The sequence below is a fragment of the Rattus norvegicus genome, chromosome 12 (genome assembly GCF_036323735.1).
Source record: "Rattus norvegicus strain BN/NHsdMcwi chromosome 12, GRCr8, whole genome shotgun sequence".
NCBI lineage: Eukaryota > Metazoa > Chordata > Mammalia > Rodentia > Muridae > Rattus > Rattus norvegicus.
Window position 1 is genome coordinate 29,053,586 of NC_086030.1, and position 17,993 is coordinate 29,071,578.

General features: G+C 40.8%; 1 long non-coding RNA gene across 1 annotated transcript; it reads left to right on the top strand.

Annotated features, from left to right (window-relative positions):
• Positions 1-7,797: 7,797 nt before the first annotated feature.
• LOC120095927 (uncharacterized) lies at positions 7,798-17,740 on the top strand. The gene is made up of 2 exons (XR_005491905.2): positions 7,798-14,711; positions 15,914-17,740. It is a non-coding gene; the product is annotated as an uncharacterized LOC120095927 (long non-coding RNA).
• The last annotated feature ends 253 nt before the right edge of the window (positions 17,741-17,993 follow it).

A 17,993-nucleotide genomic window follows, 5' to 3' on the forward strand; every position in this document is an offset into this window, starting at 1 on the left:
CTAGCCTGGAACTCACAGAGATCAGTCTGCCTCTGGCTCCCAAGTGCCGAGCTTAAGGCATATACTACCCTCCTGGGCCCCTGCATACATTTTCTTGACCAAAACTCTACTGTGTGCTTTTGTTTTACCACTATCCAATCACTAGCAAATCTTGAGTTTGTTGTGAATTATAAACACAATCATTAAATTTTAAACCCAGGATATTGTGTTGGATAATCCAGATGGAATTGAGTCCATCAATTTTTCCTAAAAGTTGGTCTGGGACTTACATGGGAGAGAGAGAGAGAGAGAGAGAGAGAGAGAGAGAGAGAGAGAGAGAGAGAGCGCAAAAGTGTATATGATGGGAGTTTTGGAGATGTATTAGTCCATCCAAATGGTCCATCCTCTGACATCCTCTGAGCTTTACACTTCACCACTGAGGTAAGTCGGTCCTTCCTAACACAAAGATCAAAACATATCCTCTTCTGGGTTCATCTTTTTGGTAACACTGAATAATGTAGTCTTTCCCCCTTTGTGACACGAGCGTATTGTTCTGAGGATGGACAAGGCAGAACCAAGAGTTTTCCGAGAACTAGATCATCTCCAGGGTGGAAAATAAATTCTGCTGTTTCCATATTACTCAGCTGACATCATTTTGTCACTGATGTCCACATGCACTAACATGGGCATAATTAAAGAAATGTCCAATGGGTACCCTATTGCTGCAGGTAGTAGCAGCCTTTCCCGCCCCCCAAAGGCAAGAATTCTAAATGTCTTTATCTGCTAGTGGGCTCTTACTACCCAGCAAATATTCTCTGGATCTGAGTGTCAAAAGATATTTCAGCTGACCATAGGAAAAGAAGGCTGTGAATCCTGTCACATTTTTAGTTATCTGGGGTCTAGTTGTATGAGCTACAGAAGCCCCATAAGTTTGGGTAGTTTTATGACTCTCTTGAGTCTCTCTTCCCCTCAAGGAATTAATGTTTCAATTTGGACGAACAGCTATAGCTGAATGTCCCCCTATGTTTGTTGAGAGTCCCCCACTCCTTCTGTTAAAGCAAACATGCTCAATGCCAAGTTTGCCTCCTTTCCTCCTATTACATTTATCCAAATTACTTTGAGAAACATTTCATTCATTCTTTCACCTCCCTCCCTAGTGCTAAGCCCTCATTGACAGCAGACTTGAATTACATCTTCTTATTAATTTTTTCCCACAAATCTCATGATGATGACCCTTCAATACTGACACCATATGCCTGCACATCTTCCCATGATTTTACCAGAACCAGGAATATACCTTTCCAGTAACACTCACTGTCATGCTAAAAGCCTAAGACATATTCCTCAGTGATGCTAGCACCATCAAGTTAGTGACTGTGACTCATCTTTGGCCATCTTTCCTATATTATGAAGGTGATCTCCTTCTAGCCATACCTTTTAGTTGTCCCCATCTGGCTTATACAATGATTTCATCATTCTAATTTTAAGATTTATTTATTTTATGTATATGAGTATGCTGTAGCTGTCTTCAGACACACCAGAAGATGATTGTGAGCCACTACGTGGTTGCTGGGAATTGAACTCAGGACCTCTGGAAGAGCAGTGAGTGCTCTTAACCGCTGAGCCATCTCTCCAGCCCCATCATCCTAATTTTAATTGTCTACTGACATTGATTCTCAGAAAATTTACTCCCATGAAATTCTCTTTAGAGGCATCCTTAGCAAACGATGAACACAATGTAGTATCAGACTTGAACTTGTCCCAGAAATAATCCAACTAGGTTTCCTTTGACTACACCATACTGTCAAGACCCATTCCCCACTCTAAGCATCATTTTATGCAAGAGTCATGAGCCTTCTGGATTTCTCTACTGCTAAATGCTATGTACATTTTCCTGGTGTGAACCACAACTCCACCAGGTCATATTTGACAACCACATCTTTGAAGCTCACAATCTGTATCTTTTAGATTCCATGTGCAAAGACCTGACAGAAGCATGAAAATGAGAGGATTTATTTTGACTTGGGTCGTGCTTTCAGAATGATTTCAGTCTACTATGACTGGAAGACAAGGTGATAGGAGCATGATGCTGATGCCTGTTTCCATCCTGGAAGGCAAGAAGCCAAGTAAGCAGGTGTAAGCCATTACCCCTAGAGACCTTCTTCCACCATGCAGTCCACTTTCTAAATGGTATCTAATACAGGGGTTCTCAACCTTCCTAATACTACTATCCTTTAATACAGTTCCTCATGTTGTAGTGACCCTCAAGCATAATAATATATCATTGCTATTTCATAACTGTAATTTTGCTACTGTTCTGAATCACAACGTAAGAATCTGATATGCAGGATATCTAATATGCAAGCCCAAGGGGTTGTGACCTACAGGTTGAGAATTACTGCATTATAATCTTCAAAATAGTACCTCCAACTCAGGATTGAGCATTCAGGACATGAGCTGATAGCAAATACCTCAGATTTGGACCATAACAAAGGTATGATAGCTAGGAACTTTTAAAGGAATTCCAACAGCCAAAGGAGGGGCTGGAGGAAGGCATTGTCTTAAAAGTAGGAATGGAAAACTTTGCAAAGCCATTTGAGGGATTTCTGATTTAAGTTTAGTGAATCTCCAAGGGGTTGATACCCCTGAAGTGCATGGAAATCATCAAAGAACAAAATAAGAGATGAATATTTTGACAATTGAAAGGAATTTCCAGCAAGGAGGCTCAGTGGATAAAGGTGCTTACTGCCAAGCTTGATGAGTTTGATCCCTGGGACCCACATGGGGAAAGGAAAGAACTGAGTCAAGTTGTCCTCTAACCCTGTATATGCATGCTGCTGAATGCCTATGTAAATAAATACATAATACACAATAAAGGTAATAGAAATGGAGAAAATTCAAAGATCCTATACATAGTGGCTAAGAAGCAACAAGAATAAATGTATGCAAAACACCTAATTTGTATTGGGATTGTAAGCTCAGTCCATAACACAAGAATTTGGGGGATTAAAAAAAGCATTAAGTAAGAGAAGTCAAGAGTCCTTTTTTGTCATGCTCCGGTCACCTCTGAGGATCTTCCAAGACAATGACAATGGCGCTCAATACCCTAGCAATGCCATCTGTATCCAGGTGGTAAGAAAAGTCAATGAGGATGGCACACCTGATAGAGGACATCACTAGACCAGGCAGAAGGAATAGCATTTAAGCTCAAACTCATAAATACCCTCACGCACATTCCCCTTACTTACCAGATAAAGCCCCAGGCGCTGTGTAGAAGTGACCAAGAAACATATAGACAGACATGCGGCAGGCATTTAGGGTCCCTCATAAGCATGTCTTCATGGAGCTAGTGTGACTCTGAGAAATATGACCATAGCTGTGCAGCCTGCTCTCTAACAAAGCCTGCTTGTGGAAGGAAGCAAGGCAGGTGGGCCTGTCCAACCCACTTAGCCCAGGTGGGACACATAGCAGGCATGTCAAGGTTTCTTAATTAATCGTTCTTCCTGCCTTCTGCAAACTAAAGCTGTAATTTCCCAAGACAATCCAAGGTGACACAGGACCCTCTTATAAAGGCATTAATTAGGAACATCTTGTTCCCCATGGCAGGGGTGGAACGGATCCTTCTGACTGCAGTGTATATTTATTTAGAGCTATTACCACATAATATTTACAAGATACTTAACATGCATTAATTACCCTGTAAGAAACTCTATGGTTCTGATTGCATGGTTCTGTCACGACTATAAAATGCACCCCCCCACACACGTAGACACTTTTTTTTTATCACCTTGAGAGGAAAAAGAAGAAAAATTAAAATTAATTGCATGCCCATTAAATACTTCTTTTTAATAGAAAATGTGCAACTGATGTAAAAATGCAAGCCAGGAAATGCAGTGAATCAAGAGCAGATAGCACCCACTTCTAGACACACTCTACTGTTTTTATGAGCATGTTTTACAATCCATTCATTATGCTGTCTGTCCTTCTGAAAGCTGGTTATTATATTGCTCATACAAAGAAACATGTGAATGGCTGTGCAATAAGCCGTGAAAATCAGGACAAAACCGAACATTTCTGATGCTATTTGAATCTGTCTCCCTTAGATAACTGCCTTAAAAATTCTTAGGGGAGCATCTTCCCTTCTGACGCCCACTCAAAACCCCAGATAATGGAGGAAGAGTTTGTGTAGAGGATCACAATTCAAGATGGCTTCCATTAAGTTCTTTTCTTGTGGTGTGTGTATGTGTGTGTGTGTGTGTGTGTGAGATCTGTGTATTATATATATACACACTCATACAGGAGCACACACACATGCATGTACACAGGCCAGAGGAGGTTGTTACTCTTTGCCCCACTCTCTTAAGACAGGGTCTCTCACTGAGTCTGAACCCAGGCTGGCAGGCTGAAATTCTTATGATCCTCTTATTATTCCCCACACCCCACGATGCTGGGGTTACAGATACAGGTGTAACCATGCCTAGTTATTATGTGGGTGCTGTGGATGCAAGTTCTTACCCACTCATCTTCCCAGACCAATATTCTTGTATTCCAGCAAAGTTAATATGTCAGAATCTCACCTGTAGTTGTTGTTTTAAAATATAACATCTTGATTGGACATGGTAGTGAAGACATTTAATTTCAGCACTCAAGAGGCAGAAGAAGAATTCCTGCATTCAAGGCCAGCCTGGTTTATATAGTGAATATCTGGACAGCCAAGGCTACACAGTTTTAATTTAGAGAGGATAACTACATAACAATGTCCTCAGGAAAGAACGATGAAAGAGTCCATTTTCTACCCTAACCAAGTGGGGAACAAAAAAGCAAAAACAAACACACACCAGCTAATAGAAATGGAGCCTGACTAAACACCAAATCTACTACCTCCATTTCAGCCTTGAATGGTAACAAGATGATTTGTCATGGCATCTAGAATGCACTAAGATTTTTGATATCTATGGAGTGGTCAGCTGGTAACTTAATTCTCCCTGAGGCAGTGTTTTCTCTGGGAGCAAGATGATCGAGTAAGGAAATCAATGTTGTACAGATTGATCACTGTCACATCTCCCCCTTGCATACCACCCCTCAGCATAAGTCATTGTATGTTATCCAGGGTAACATAAGATCCAGGCTGCCTTTCAATGGTGGGAACACTCTCCCATCCAGTCTACCTTTCAACAGTGAGAGTACCCTCATTCACTGAGAAGTTTGATTTTATTTTCAGAAAAAAATTTAGCCTGAAATTGTCTCTGTAAATTCTACCCACTTGTTCTGATATTTGACTTCTGGGGCTATAGATAGTAGAGAAATATTCCTTTTTTTATATGAACATTTGTGTGTGTGTGTGTGTGTGTGTGTGTGTGTGTGTGTGTAGGTGTGTGTGTGTGTGTGTGTGTGTGTGTGTGTGTGTGTGTTGTAATAAAGACATGGTGGCCTAAAAGAGTTAAAATCTTCTTAGGTATGAAGTATGTCTTTACCTTGTACCAAGGTCATGTACCAAAATCATGTACCAGGCATCCCAGTTCATTTGGATATTTACCTATGGGTGAAGATGAAGTCCTATTTCCAGAGCAGACAAAGGTCTTGTCTTGGCAGTTCCCTCTGTCCATGTCTTTCTGAGAAGCCCTTTCAACCTGCCATTAGTATCTGTCTCCATTCAAGGATATAGAGAGCCTCAGGTCTCAGTTTTCTTTCTAGAGACAGTCATTATCTTGGAGCAGGTCCCAGTACATTTGCGCATTTCCTAATTACAGTTTTCAGTTGTATGATAAATGCAGGAAACCTCTTTTACAGAGCTTACAAACTGTGACAAGCAGGCAGTAAAAGTACAAAATGAACATCTTTTTCTAAGAGGGGGATTACAGTGGAGAGGAGTAGTTGACACAAATACATGTTGGAAGTGATCCAGACAAGAGAAAAATTGAATACATTTCCTAGGTAATGCCCAAACATTACATGTGTTACACTGCTGAAACTGTGAGAATTATGTATTGAATTGTCTCTCACTTGCACAAAGAAATACCATAATGTAGTACTGACATCTCTTTGAGTTGCATTTCTTGGAGCATGAAATTGAGACTATTCATTCAGCAAACATACTTTGACATCTACTTTTCCCCCAGATACTATACTAGTCACCAAGGCTAGGGAAACTAAAGATACATGTCTAAAAGTATTAAAAAGGGACAAAGATACAAAACAATGACCATTGTGTGTTATGATCATCTAGATACTCAGGATTCTGCCAGAAACTCACACAAGGGGGAAAATTTAACTCTACCTGGTAAAGTTAAGGAAGCCATCACACAGTGATGATAATTGAGCTGGGTATAAAAAGGCAAATGCGATTTCCCAGAGCAAATATGTAAGAAAAATAATTTCTATGTGAAAAGAACAGCTAAGGCTGGTGGAGGGTCAAAAAAAGAGACAGAAAATTCAGTGAGAGTATTAATGCATTGTAACTAAAATGTAGAGGCATGTCAGACAGAGTGATTCAGGAAGCTGAGATTTTTGTCACCTCAGAAGGTGATGTTAAAGTGATGGTACTACATATAGCTGTGAAATATAGAATAAGCAAGCAAGAAATAGACTGTGGAGGGCTAGCAAGATGGCTCAACAGATAAAGGTGTTTGCCCTCAAGCTGACAACCTAGCTCAATTTCCATTACCTACATAATAGAAGGACAGAACTACCTGTGATCTGCATGTGTGTAAACACACATACACACACACACAGAGTACAAATAAATTAAAAATCTGTCCATATAATTGAACAAGGTAGATATTTTCATATGTGTGTGTATATGTATGTATGTATATATATATATATATATACATATATATATGCTATAAAGTCACAAGGATCTGATGAATAAGTTGAAAGGCAAAACAAGGAAATAAGAGAATCTAGAATATTGGGGTTCTTCTTTTGAGCAATTTGGTGGATTAAGTTATCATCAACTAAGATACATATGAGTTGTGAGATAATATAATATAATTATTGAATATGTTGGATTTCAGGTGCCTACAGAATATGCAGTTGAAATTTTTCAAGAAATTATTTCTGTAGTTCAAGTGAGAGGTTACTGATAGACTAAATCTAGAAACGTGAAAGTAAACAAAGTAGCCTAAAGGCATTGATGATCCAAACCAGGGAAATATCCATACAGAGGAGATGGTAGAAAGCATGAACCCAAGAAGTCAATATTCCAGGTATAGTTTAAGGGAAAACCAGATGGTGATGTTGGCAGGGAGGTGGAGGAATTCAGTATGAGAGCCAGTTCCTGCAGCTCGACCAAGTTATGTGTATGACTGCTTTCCACGCCTTACCAAAATATACTTGATGGTGGTGGTAATTGTGGAATTGTGGTGGATATATTTTATAGTGTGCGCACACACACACACACACACACACACACACAGTACAGGTATGTAATTAAGATGACTATATGCTTGTAGAGGCCAGAGAAGGGTGTCACAGCTATGAACTACTCATTGAGGTTGCTGGTACCTGAACTCCAGTTCTCTAGAAGAACAGTGGGCACTGATCCATCTCGCCTGCCTCAGAAACCAAGCCTCTCTCTCCCTCCCTCCCTCCCTCCCTCTCTGTCTCTCTCTGTCTCTGTCTCTGTCTCTCCCCCCCTCTCTCTCAAAGAAAAAGAAAAAGAAAAAAGCTGTTAGATTCTTCTAATTATTGAAGCATCCCTGAAGTGTGGTAAGCACGAATCTTATCTTTGAAATGGATTGATGGAGTACAAAATCAAAGATGCTAATTTTAAAAAATTACTTGATACTTCAGTCATACATAAAAGCGGGAGTCTAATCTGTACAATGATTATCTCTAAGTTTTTGGGTCTTTATTGTCCTTAAGTAAAGGAAGATTGACAAGAGGTAGAATGATTGGCTACCCGATTGTCAGGCATTGTTAAACCAACAGTTGTGAAATGACAAAGCAGTCTACCAAGAATGGTTTTCTTCAACTTTTGATGAGATAATGGTTCTAATGAAGTCTTGTGTTTTTATATCTATGTATTTCCTTGAAATAATTTGGTAGACCATATATTATATATTACTTTTTGGCACATAATATTATTCTACAAAGGCTCCAAAGCAGGGCATGAAGAAAATATGTTTATTAAAACAATAAACTGGAATCAAGTATTCAAAAGAGATGCCATCCCTGTCACAGAAGGGATCTAGAAGTTTGCTCCTATGCTAGGTATTAACTTTTAGATGCTTGTGGTAGAGCAACAGAGTGAAAGGCAATCTCACAGAGACCTCATGGTATCAGTAAGATTCCCGGCAAGAATAGTGACTGTCATTCACACTGAGTAATTCTGGTCTTAACTAAGAGGAGTATTAAGATGACTGTAATTGTCTAACATGAAGTTTGTCACAAGTTTTTAATAATGGGATCGTGTGTGTGTGTGTGTGTGTGTGTGTGTGTATGTGCATGTATGTGAGTGTATATATGTGTCTGCATGTGTATTCATGCCTGCAATGGCTGGAGTTAACAAGTTTCCTTGTGAGTACTGGGATTCTAACCCAGGCCTTCTGGAAAAGGAGCAAGAACTCTTAATGGTCAATCCATCTCTTCCCTCAAGGCTCAAAGATCTATTTGGAAGAGGAAGTGGAAATATTGTAAGATCCAAAAGTGATGGAAGATTCAAAGGAAACAGTATCTCTCAGACATAACAGGGCTGATGCACATATGAACTCACAGAGATTGTAGCAACCTGCAGAAGATCTGCTCAGATTCAAGCCGGAGAAAATTCTAGCACCAAGAAGGAAAAGTAGGCACAAAGTCCTACCCCCTAACCAGGAAGCTATATGCAATTGATAGCTGTCAGGAGAGAAAAAAAAATCAGTAGAGATATATGGTACATCAACCACACTCCAGGATGGGCTTCCTGCTCAGGAGTGATTGCCCAGCACCAACATGGATTCTAGTGTATGTGTGTGCACGCACACGCGTGTGCATGTGTGTTTGCATGTGTGTGCGTGTGTGTGCATGTGCTCACGTGTGGTCATTGTTATGGTTTGGTGATTTTTTTTCTCTTTAGAACATGAAGCTGGTTGGATAGGATCTGGGAGGACTTGAAAGAAGAGAAAGAACAAATGAATGATCAAAATGTATTACATAGGAAAATTCAAATAGTTAAATGTATAATAAGAGGGGAACATTCAAGAGATGAGACTATGCATGCTGCTTTATTTGTATGCAGCTGATTGACCCCACAATGATGTTTCCCCTAAGACAGATATACTCTATCCAGAAGCCCATGTGTAAACTCCAACTAGACCTAACAATTTTTAGCAATTCTTCCTTTTCATATGATATTATTTTTAAATGTTATTTAATTGTCATTCTCTATATCCATACTGAGCATATACATTATGTATATGTGTGTACATGTGTGTGCATGTGTATGTATACATATGTGTCCATGTGTGTGCACTGTGTGTAGGGGGATCTTCGTGCACTTGAGTATGCATACATGTAGAGGTCACAGTCAACTCACAATTATATAACTACTAAGTAGACCAGGTGGCTGTCACCTGAGCCCCAGGGGTCTTCCTGCTGTCATCTCTACAGCACTAGATTACAAGTCCATTATTACCACTGCTGGCTTCTTTTGTTAACACGTATTTCAGGGATTGAACAAAGGACCTTGTACTTGTACAGCACACAAGCTCTCTCTTTGTCCAGCTCGCTACATTGTTAATCACGCTTGCTCTTTTTTTCCTGGTAAAGCAGCTTCCAAGTATCTACAAGTGGAATACAACTGTACCAAGAATGTTTACAGAAAGAACATTAGCATTGCAGGGTGGGAAACCTTACACTACAAAAGAGCAGTCTGGGTTATGGACCGGACATTGCCCCAACTGATCTATTCTTCTGAGAGAGCCACTTCATTTCCAAAAAGCTCCTACTTCCTCTGCTTCTTACTATTAGTAAACAAACGACCTGTCTCAACGTTCCAGTTCTTTAGATGCTTTCTGTCACAGAGGCTTCGCTTTCGGGCAACAGATGTTGGTTTGAGGGAAGCTGGAGAAATGGCTCAGCAGTGAGGTAAGTGGACTGCTCTTGAACATGACCTGACGTCAGTTCCCAGCACCCAAATGAAGCTGCTCACAGCTAGCCATGACTCCAGTTATGGGAAATCTGATCCTCTCTCCAACCCTCTCTGTGTGTTTGTAATCACACAGGCACATGTCACACACACACACACACACACACACACACACACACAACACACACACGTGCATGTAAATGAAAAGACAAATGTCAAAAAATAAATCTAAAATTAAAAAGTGGATTTATGATTTAGTCCACCAAAGGGTGTGAAAAAGCTCAAGGGATCTAAATTACTGCTTCCTTGAAAATTATTCCGTTTGGGTGAACTCAGATGAAATGAGGCAAAAGCTAGCTCTTGGAGAAGCAATCCCTGGTGAGGCAAAACTGCTCATCGGGAGACTTGAGCTTGATAAATCTTCTGACACCATGGAAACCAGCCTTCCACATAGCTGCAATTGGCCCCATCCCCAGGCAGAAAGACATAACCATGCTCCTGGCCTATATCCTGGGCCATGATACATTTCATTTTCCAGCCTCCTAGAACAGCTTTATATTAGCCTTCTCCAAGGGCAGAGATGACACTACCCAAAATTCAAGTTCAAGGCTATGTTAGATTTTCACATTGCACCAAACAATCAAGGGTTCTTTAAGGCTCTCCTAAGATGACAGGCTGTCCGTAGGGGGTGTGATAGCTCATATTCTGTCAAGCTGACAGGATTCAGAATCACCTGGAGACATGCTTCTAGGTGTATATGTCAGGGTGTCTCTAGAGATGTTTAAGTGGGAATGTACGGTTCATAAATTTAATGTGGGAGACACAATACCATGTGCTTAGGCCCCAGGAAGAATAAAAAGAAGGAAGTAAGTTTAGGAGCCAGTCAGATGGCTCTGTGGGTATAGGTAATTGCTCAAAGCAATAACAGCCTGGGTCTTGAGAATTCACATGGTAGAAAGAGAGAACCAGTTTCTGCAGTTTGTCTTCTGATCTCCACCTCCATACACGCAAACAAAATATATAACTATTTAAAATTAAAAGCAGAAAGCAAGGAAGATGAGAGCCAGCATTCACCTGTTTCATTTTGTTTCATTAGTATTTTTTTCCTATTTTAGCAGGGTCTTACTTTGTAGCTGTGGCTATCCTGGAATGTACTCTGTAGACTAGGTTGGCTCCAAACCCACAGAGGTTTGCCTCTGCCTTCTGAGCTGGGATTAAAGGCATGCAACACTATGCTTGGCTTGTTTCACCTCTGTTTCTTAACTGTGGATGCAAAACACCCTCCTGCCTTATATTCCTGCCCTAGTGACGTCTGTACCATAATAGACTGTACCCTTGAGTTGAGAGATTAAAATAAACCCTTCTTTCATTAACATGATTCTTGTCAGAAGGTTGTTCATAGCCGAGAGAAAATCAACTAAAATACAGTGATAATAACTCTCTTTTCTTGGGACTTTAAACACCATGCAATGGTGGTATGTTAGATATGACATATCATTTAAATCCACAGTAAAAATGATAATGTGCAACGTAATACACACACACACATATGTTCATATATGCATGCATGTGGGTACCTCAAAATGACATGATGAAAAACCCTTATTTAGTGTAATTCATTTAGCATAATAAAGAAAAATAAATCTATCCTCTCTCCTCTCTCCTCTCTCCTCTCTCCTCTCTCTCTCTCTCTCTCTGTGTGTGTGTGTGTGTGTGTGTGTGTTATGCTACTTCAGTCTCTCTAGAAAACCCTAATACAGTAAAAACTTTGAACAAGATTGTATTTCAAACACTTCTAGTGAGGTTCTTGACATCTCAGTAGTATTTGTCAAAGATCTGTGACGTTCTCAGAAGGAGTAAGAGACGTAGCCTAAGGAATTCCCAGTGAGGATGATTTCTGAATGAGGTGGAATATCGCAAGAAAAGGCACGACAAGAAGTGATCAAGGAACAGGTTTCAAGGCGATTCTAGATGGTTTAGGTAGCAGTCAGTGCTTTGTAGAGCACTGGGTAAAAAGGCAGTTTCCATGAGATTAGCTACTCCTGTGTGGGATGACCTCTCTATCAGCATTGTTCTGCTCAACCTCGACTCCGAGGTGACCACAGGTTCAGGATAATGACTGGAGACTTTTGGGCATCTCTGAATTCAAAAATAAGATATTTTTTTTAAAAAAAATAGCACAGGAAGACACCTCATCATTAGCCCAGAAACCTCCCTTCTAGGCTTACTGAACTTTTGTGAGAAAGGCCTTTAGCCTTAAAGGAGGATGGGCGAGGCTATGCAGACACTCTTGGACTGATTAACACTCTGAGCTGTGGAAGTAATCAGGTAGCTGACCCAGAGCAAAGAACATGGAGAATGAAGACAGAGGTGCCCGGCTTCATTTTGTTGCTCGTGACCTTGTGGTTCCAAGTAAGAAATCAATGACTTTAAGTAAAAGCTGTTTCTAAATGCCTGGAAGAACCCCTGGAGATCTCAAATTTTAGTCAAGCAAACCACATACCTGGAGGAACTGAAGGAAAATAAGACAGCTGTGTGATTCAGTGTGTGTGTGTGTGTGTGTGTGTGTGTGTGTGTGTGTGTGTGTGTGTACCTAAACATACATGTGCATGAGCATATAGAAGCTAGAGGAGGATATTAGGTCTTCATTTATCACTCTCCACCTTATTTTTAAGACGTGTTCTCTCAATGAAATTGGAACTCATTATCCTCCTATGCTGGCTGGGCATTGAGCTCCTGGGATTGGCCTATCCCTACTCCCCATCCCCCTATTGCTGGAGTTTCAGTACTTTGTGGCTATGTGTAGCTTCTTATGTAAGAAGCTGAAATTTGAATTGAGGTTGCTAGGCTTATGCAGCTCTTAATACTTTAATTGGATGTTTTCCTACCTACCAAGAAGATAGGTCATGAGTATTTGGTAAAAAATGAAGCTTTAATCTCCAGCATATGCTCAGACGATTACCCATTTATTATTATTTACCCCACTCATGCATAACAACTATGACAAAATAGAGAAGCATAAAAGAGTTCATCATTCATGTCAACACAAAAACACAGTTCTCCCCTAAAGGGGGCCAAAAGAGAGTTTATTCTGCAGCCAAGCACGAATAACTATGGCCAAGGCGTGCATATTTCAGTCACCCGAAATTCCATCTTCAATGTGGTCAAGGTTTCATCATGTGTTTATGCTGACAAAGTAAAGAAAGGCCTAAAGCAAGATATTTTTAATGCACATGGGTGGGGACATAAAGTGGATGGGTTCCAGAATACCTGGGGAATCTTCGCTATAGGCCTCAGCTGCTCTGTGATGGCACTCACTGACTCTTGGTTGGAGGAAGCTATATATTCCAAGGCATTTATCCAGTTGTCATGAACACGTTAGCTCAGATATAGAGGAACATAGTAAGTGACTGCTATTAAGCGTGAAGATGTCCCAAGACAACCTGGTTCTAGGCTTGCAACATGCCAATCTCTACACAATTACTGAAATCCTGATCATCCTGTTCCAGGGAGGTGTATTTCTTATAGGAATCGTGGGTTTTTCTAAGTTCTCTGTTTGCATGATCTCATTACATCCTTACAACCCTCCACAATCATTTCCCCCATTTAACAGGTAAGGGAACTGAAGCTGGGGAAGGTTAAGTAAACAGGGTCCCACAAAACTGTAGTTTAAACTGTAGTTTAAAACCCATGCTCTTCATTACTTCTCCAGCTGCTGTCATTCAGTGAAAATATCTGGCTGGATATGGGCAGGTGTGCAATACATATGAGGCTGCACGTACTTTCACACAGCTGCACATCATGGTAGCTTAGGGCTATGTCATCAGTACTGGCCAATGAATTGTAAAGAGAGGCAATATATGCCATGCCTGGGTCAGGCATTTAATTGCTGATACAAGACCTAGATCCAGAACTTTCTTTTTCCTCAGGCACAATGATTAAGTATTATTGCAAATGATGATGCTCAGTAAAACCTGGGGCTCCACATGAGCATGCTACCATTGTCATTTGACAATCTATGATGGATACATAGCGTGTGTAAAGACTAGACAGCTGTGATTTGGGCTCATGGACTAGTAGAACTGTAACCATCTCGGCACCAGTGAAGATATTCTCATGAAAGATACTTGCATTTATCCACAGGCTGTCAAACCATCGAAACAAAATGGCAGCCAGAGGCAGACTTGTCTCTAAGGAAGAGAAAAGACATGAGACAATGGTGGGTCAGTTATGGTTGAGACCATATTGGTGTTCAAGACCACAGTGATGAGTAGGTCCATGTTGATGTGTAGGACCACAGAGATGAACAGGACCACAGTGGTGGGCTGGACCACAGAGATGAACAGGACCATGTTGATGGGCAGGATCACAGTAAGGAACAGGACCACAGTGATATGCAGGACCACATCTTGATCAGGACATGCATACCTCTTGCCTGATACTTAAACCTAAGTTTTATACCAGCCTCTCAAATATGAAGCCAAGGGGGACATTACTAAGACTTTGTTTCTTTTTCCAAAGCAGGTCTTTGAAATAACTCTTTTTCTCTGCCTTTCACTATTGTCTCTTCGGGCAGACTACAGAGGTCAGGTGCCTTAGCGTAAGTGCCTGGCAGTGCAACCAGGGCTCTGACTCTGAAATCACAACTCCAGCGAAAGCCTGGGTAAGTCTAACTAACTGTATCATCTCCTTGATCTTAAGTCTTATCACCTGTAAAAGAGGCTCATAATGACAACTTACAGAGACTAGCAAAGCATTTGAAGTAACATGTAAAATGTCTAGCTCAGTGTTTGCTCTACAGTCAGACATAAAGTCATGACAATGTCTACATCACACATCTAGATGATCCGGTGTGCTCAGCAGAAGAAAGACCGAGTGGCCCCAGTTACTCTGTAAGGGGCTGTGACGTTCACCCCAGCAGGACTTCTCCACTGGTGACATCTGCCTGGCCCTGTATTAGTACAATTCTTTCACTAACAAAAGAAGGCCTTGGAGTGTGAGATTCAAGGGGACACTGAGGTGGACTGTGCTTGGGGGTAAGAAGTTGAATAGAAGAGTTACCCTGCAGACAGCCACCTGGCAGGAGCTCTCAGTAAAGTGGGCACCCCTCTTTTTAGACATCAGAGAAGGGAAGGCTTCATAGCACAAGCCCACAGCTAGGCTTGCCTCATTCCCAGGCAGCAGGAGGGGGTGGAATTCCAGAGAAAATGTGTGTGACTCAGAAGATGTACGAGAAGACGGACAAATTACCCATTAAATGGGTGAGAGAGGATGTGTGACCACTCTGAGGTGCCAGGGAGTCTGGCAACCTGAGGTCTGTCATTCTCCTGAAACTTGGACGCACAAGGAGTCTATTTACAGACTTCTAAACAGGTCCTGGATAGAGGAGCTTGATGTTTCCTCAAGGTAGGGAGGCTTCCACAAGTAGTCTCAGCAGCAGGCTGGCCTGGGTTCTAACAACACAGTTCTGAGCTGATCAACTTCTTAAGGGTTCGACTTAGAAAGGTTCATTTGGGCCCATATATTTACTGGAGACTAAGGAGCATTTGGTTGGCCTGCATGGTAAAAGTGAAAGGGTTGAGTTAAACTACTCACCTCATGGCTTGGAAAAGAAAGCGTGTGAGATCAAGTGGGGAAGTCTCAAAATCTTCCAAGAGTACACTCTCCACTATCCTAAGGGTTGCTCATTAAAGCCCCCTCTTAAAGGCTTTTACTCCCAAGTAGCACTAACCTGGGACCGAAACCTTTAACACATGAATCATTGAGGCCACTTAAATTCCAAATTGCTGCTGACACTTGTAGGATTTTCTTCTGAATACATTTATTGATTTACTGACTTTCTTCCTTTCTTTCTTACTGTCATAGATTGTATATGCTCGGCCCAGCAAGTAGCACTTGTTGGAGGTGTTGGCCTTGTTGAAATAGGTGTTTTGCTGTGTGTGGGGGCTTCAATATCCTCATGATAGCTGCCCGGAAGCCAGTATTCTGCTAGCAGCCTTCAGATGAAGATGTAGAACTCTCAGGCCCTCCTGCACCATGCCTGCCTGGATGCTGCCATGTTCTCACCTTGATGACAATGGTCTGAACCTGTAAGCCAACCCCAGTTAAATGGTGTCTAAGAGTTGCATTGGTCATGGTCTGTTCACAGCAGTAAAACCCTAACTAAGGCACTAATTCATTGCATGCAATAGAGAGTCAGAAGTCAGAGGACAGCCTCTAGGAATCAGTTCTCTTCTATATCAATCCTGGGGACTGAACTCAGGTCATCATGACTGACAACAGATACATTTGTCCCCAAACAATCTACCATCCTTCCTGTCAGATTCTAACAGAATGAGTCTGATTATTGCAATCAAGTTTTCTTAAAAATGTTCCAATTGTGACCTCTAGACTCCTAAGAAACTTGTGTAGAACTCCGAGTATATAGATTTATAAAATACATATAAAAATTGTCCATTGACTTATCATAACCGTAAAGAGTGTATTTTAAAATGATTCTTTGACCTGTATGTCATTTTATCATTCACTAGAGATCTTTAAAAACTGATTTGCATGTTCATGACCTGTTGTGCTTTTTTTATGGTTACATGAAGAGTCAAACATTGGCTAATTGATACCACAGGACTTGGAACATCTTCAAAGTTTTTCAGAGCTGGTCCATATTTTGATTTATACTTTTTGATGCTGAGAAATCTATTTCATCTAAACATGTTTGGGGCAACTTCAGAAACTGTTGGAAATTCTGTCCCAACGCTAAATCAAATTCACTGAGTGATTCTTTTATGAAGTGGAAGTGGAAGGACTAAAAAAAGCACCATCCCACAATAACACCATCTACTCTCTGGCCCTGGTGGTCCCATTACTGCCCATCTCACAGCTCTCTTGTGCAGATTCTGCTCACATTCCCAGCCATCTGCCCCTCTGTGGTTAGCAGTCACAAACCCCTGTAACCCAGTAAAATCAAAATTCTAGAGGCTTGTAATTTATCCATAAGATTTATATCAGTAAATTCTCACCCCACAAAACATCTGCACAATAAATTGAGTCAGTTGATATTGATATAAACTGCCTACCTAGATAAGACAAATTGTTCTGTAATTATCCACCCCTTATAAGATATTCATAGCTACCTGTGGCAATTTAAGCCACACAGAATCTGTATTGTATTTCTTTTCCTCCATCTTCCTTCCTTCCTTCCCCCCTCCTATCTCTTCCACCTCTTAAAAACTTTCTGCCCACCCTCCTTTTCTACTGTCCAATCACAGGCTCTAGCCTTATCTTTCACCTGCCCACATCTGCTTACAGATAGCAATCTATAGAAGTTCATGTCAATAACTTTTTTTCTGTATGCCTTCTCTCATTAATGTGGGCATGTTTGCCTCTACGTTAAAAGAGCATAGTTGTTGGGGGGAAGGGGAGACTACAGTTCTCTGTTTCCACCATGTTGGTCCCAAGGATCAAACTCAGATTATCAGGCTTGGTGGCCAGTCCCTTACTTTATGGTCTAGTCCTCTCACTGGCCATAGCAGCAATTTTGACATCAAACATTCAAACACTATTTGATACATCCCTGCTGAGGAATCAAAGTTGAAAAATATTAATATATTTGCTTTCTGGAATCAACTATTTTGTTTCTATAAGAAAAATGTACATGTATAATAATTTATAATATACGTCTTGAATCTCAGACAAGGCATTTCAGGCAGCTTTTGTCAGCATTGTATGTGTGGTATGATGGTGTATAGTGTTTAATGTATTGCTCAATTATGTGTACCAAACCAAGGCAGCAGTTACACCACACAGTATGACACATTGACACATTAGATTCATTTTTGTATTTGATGTTTAATAATCTTCGGTCATTATTCATTCGATAATATTTCACTGTTCTCAACTTTTGTGGAACTTCTGTGAGGCCATGACCCATGGTTCAAAAAGCTGTCTT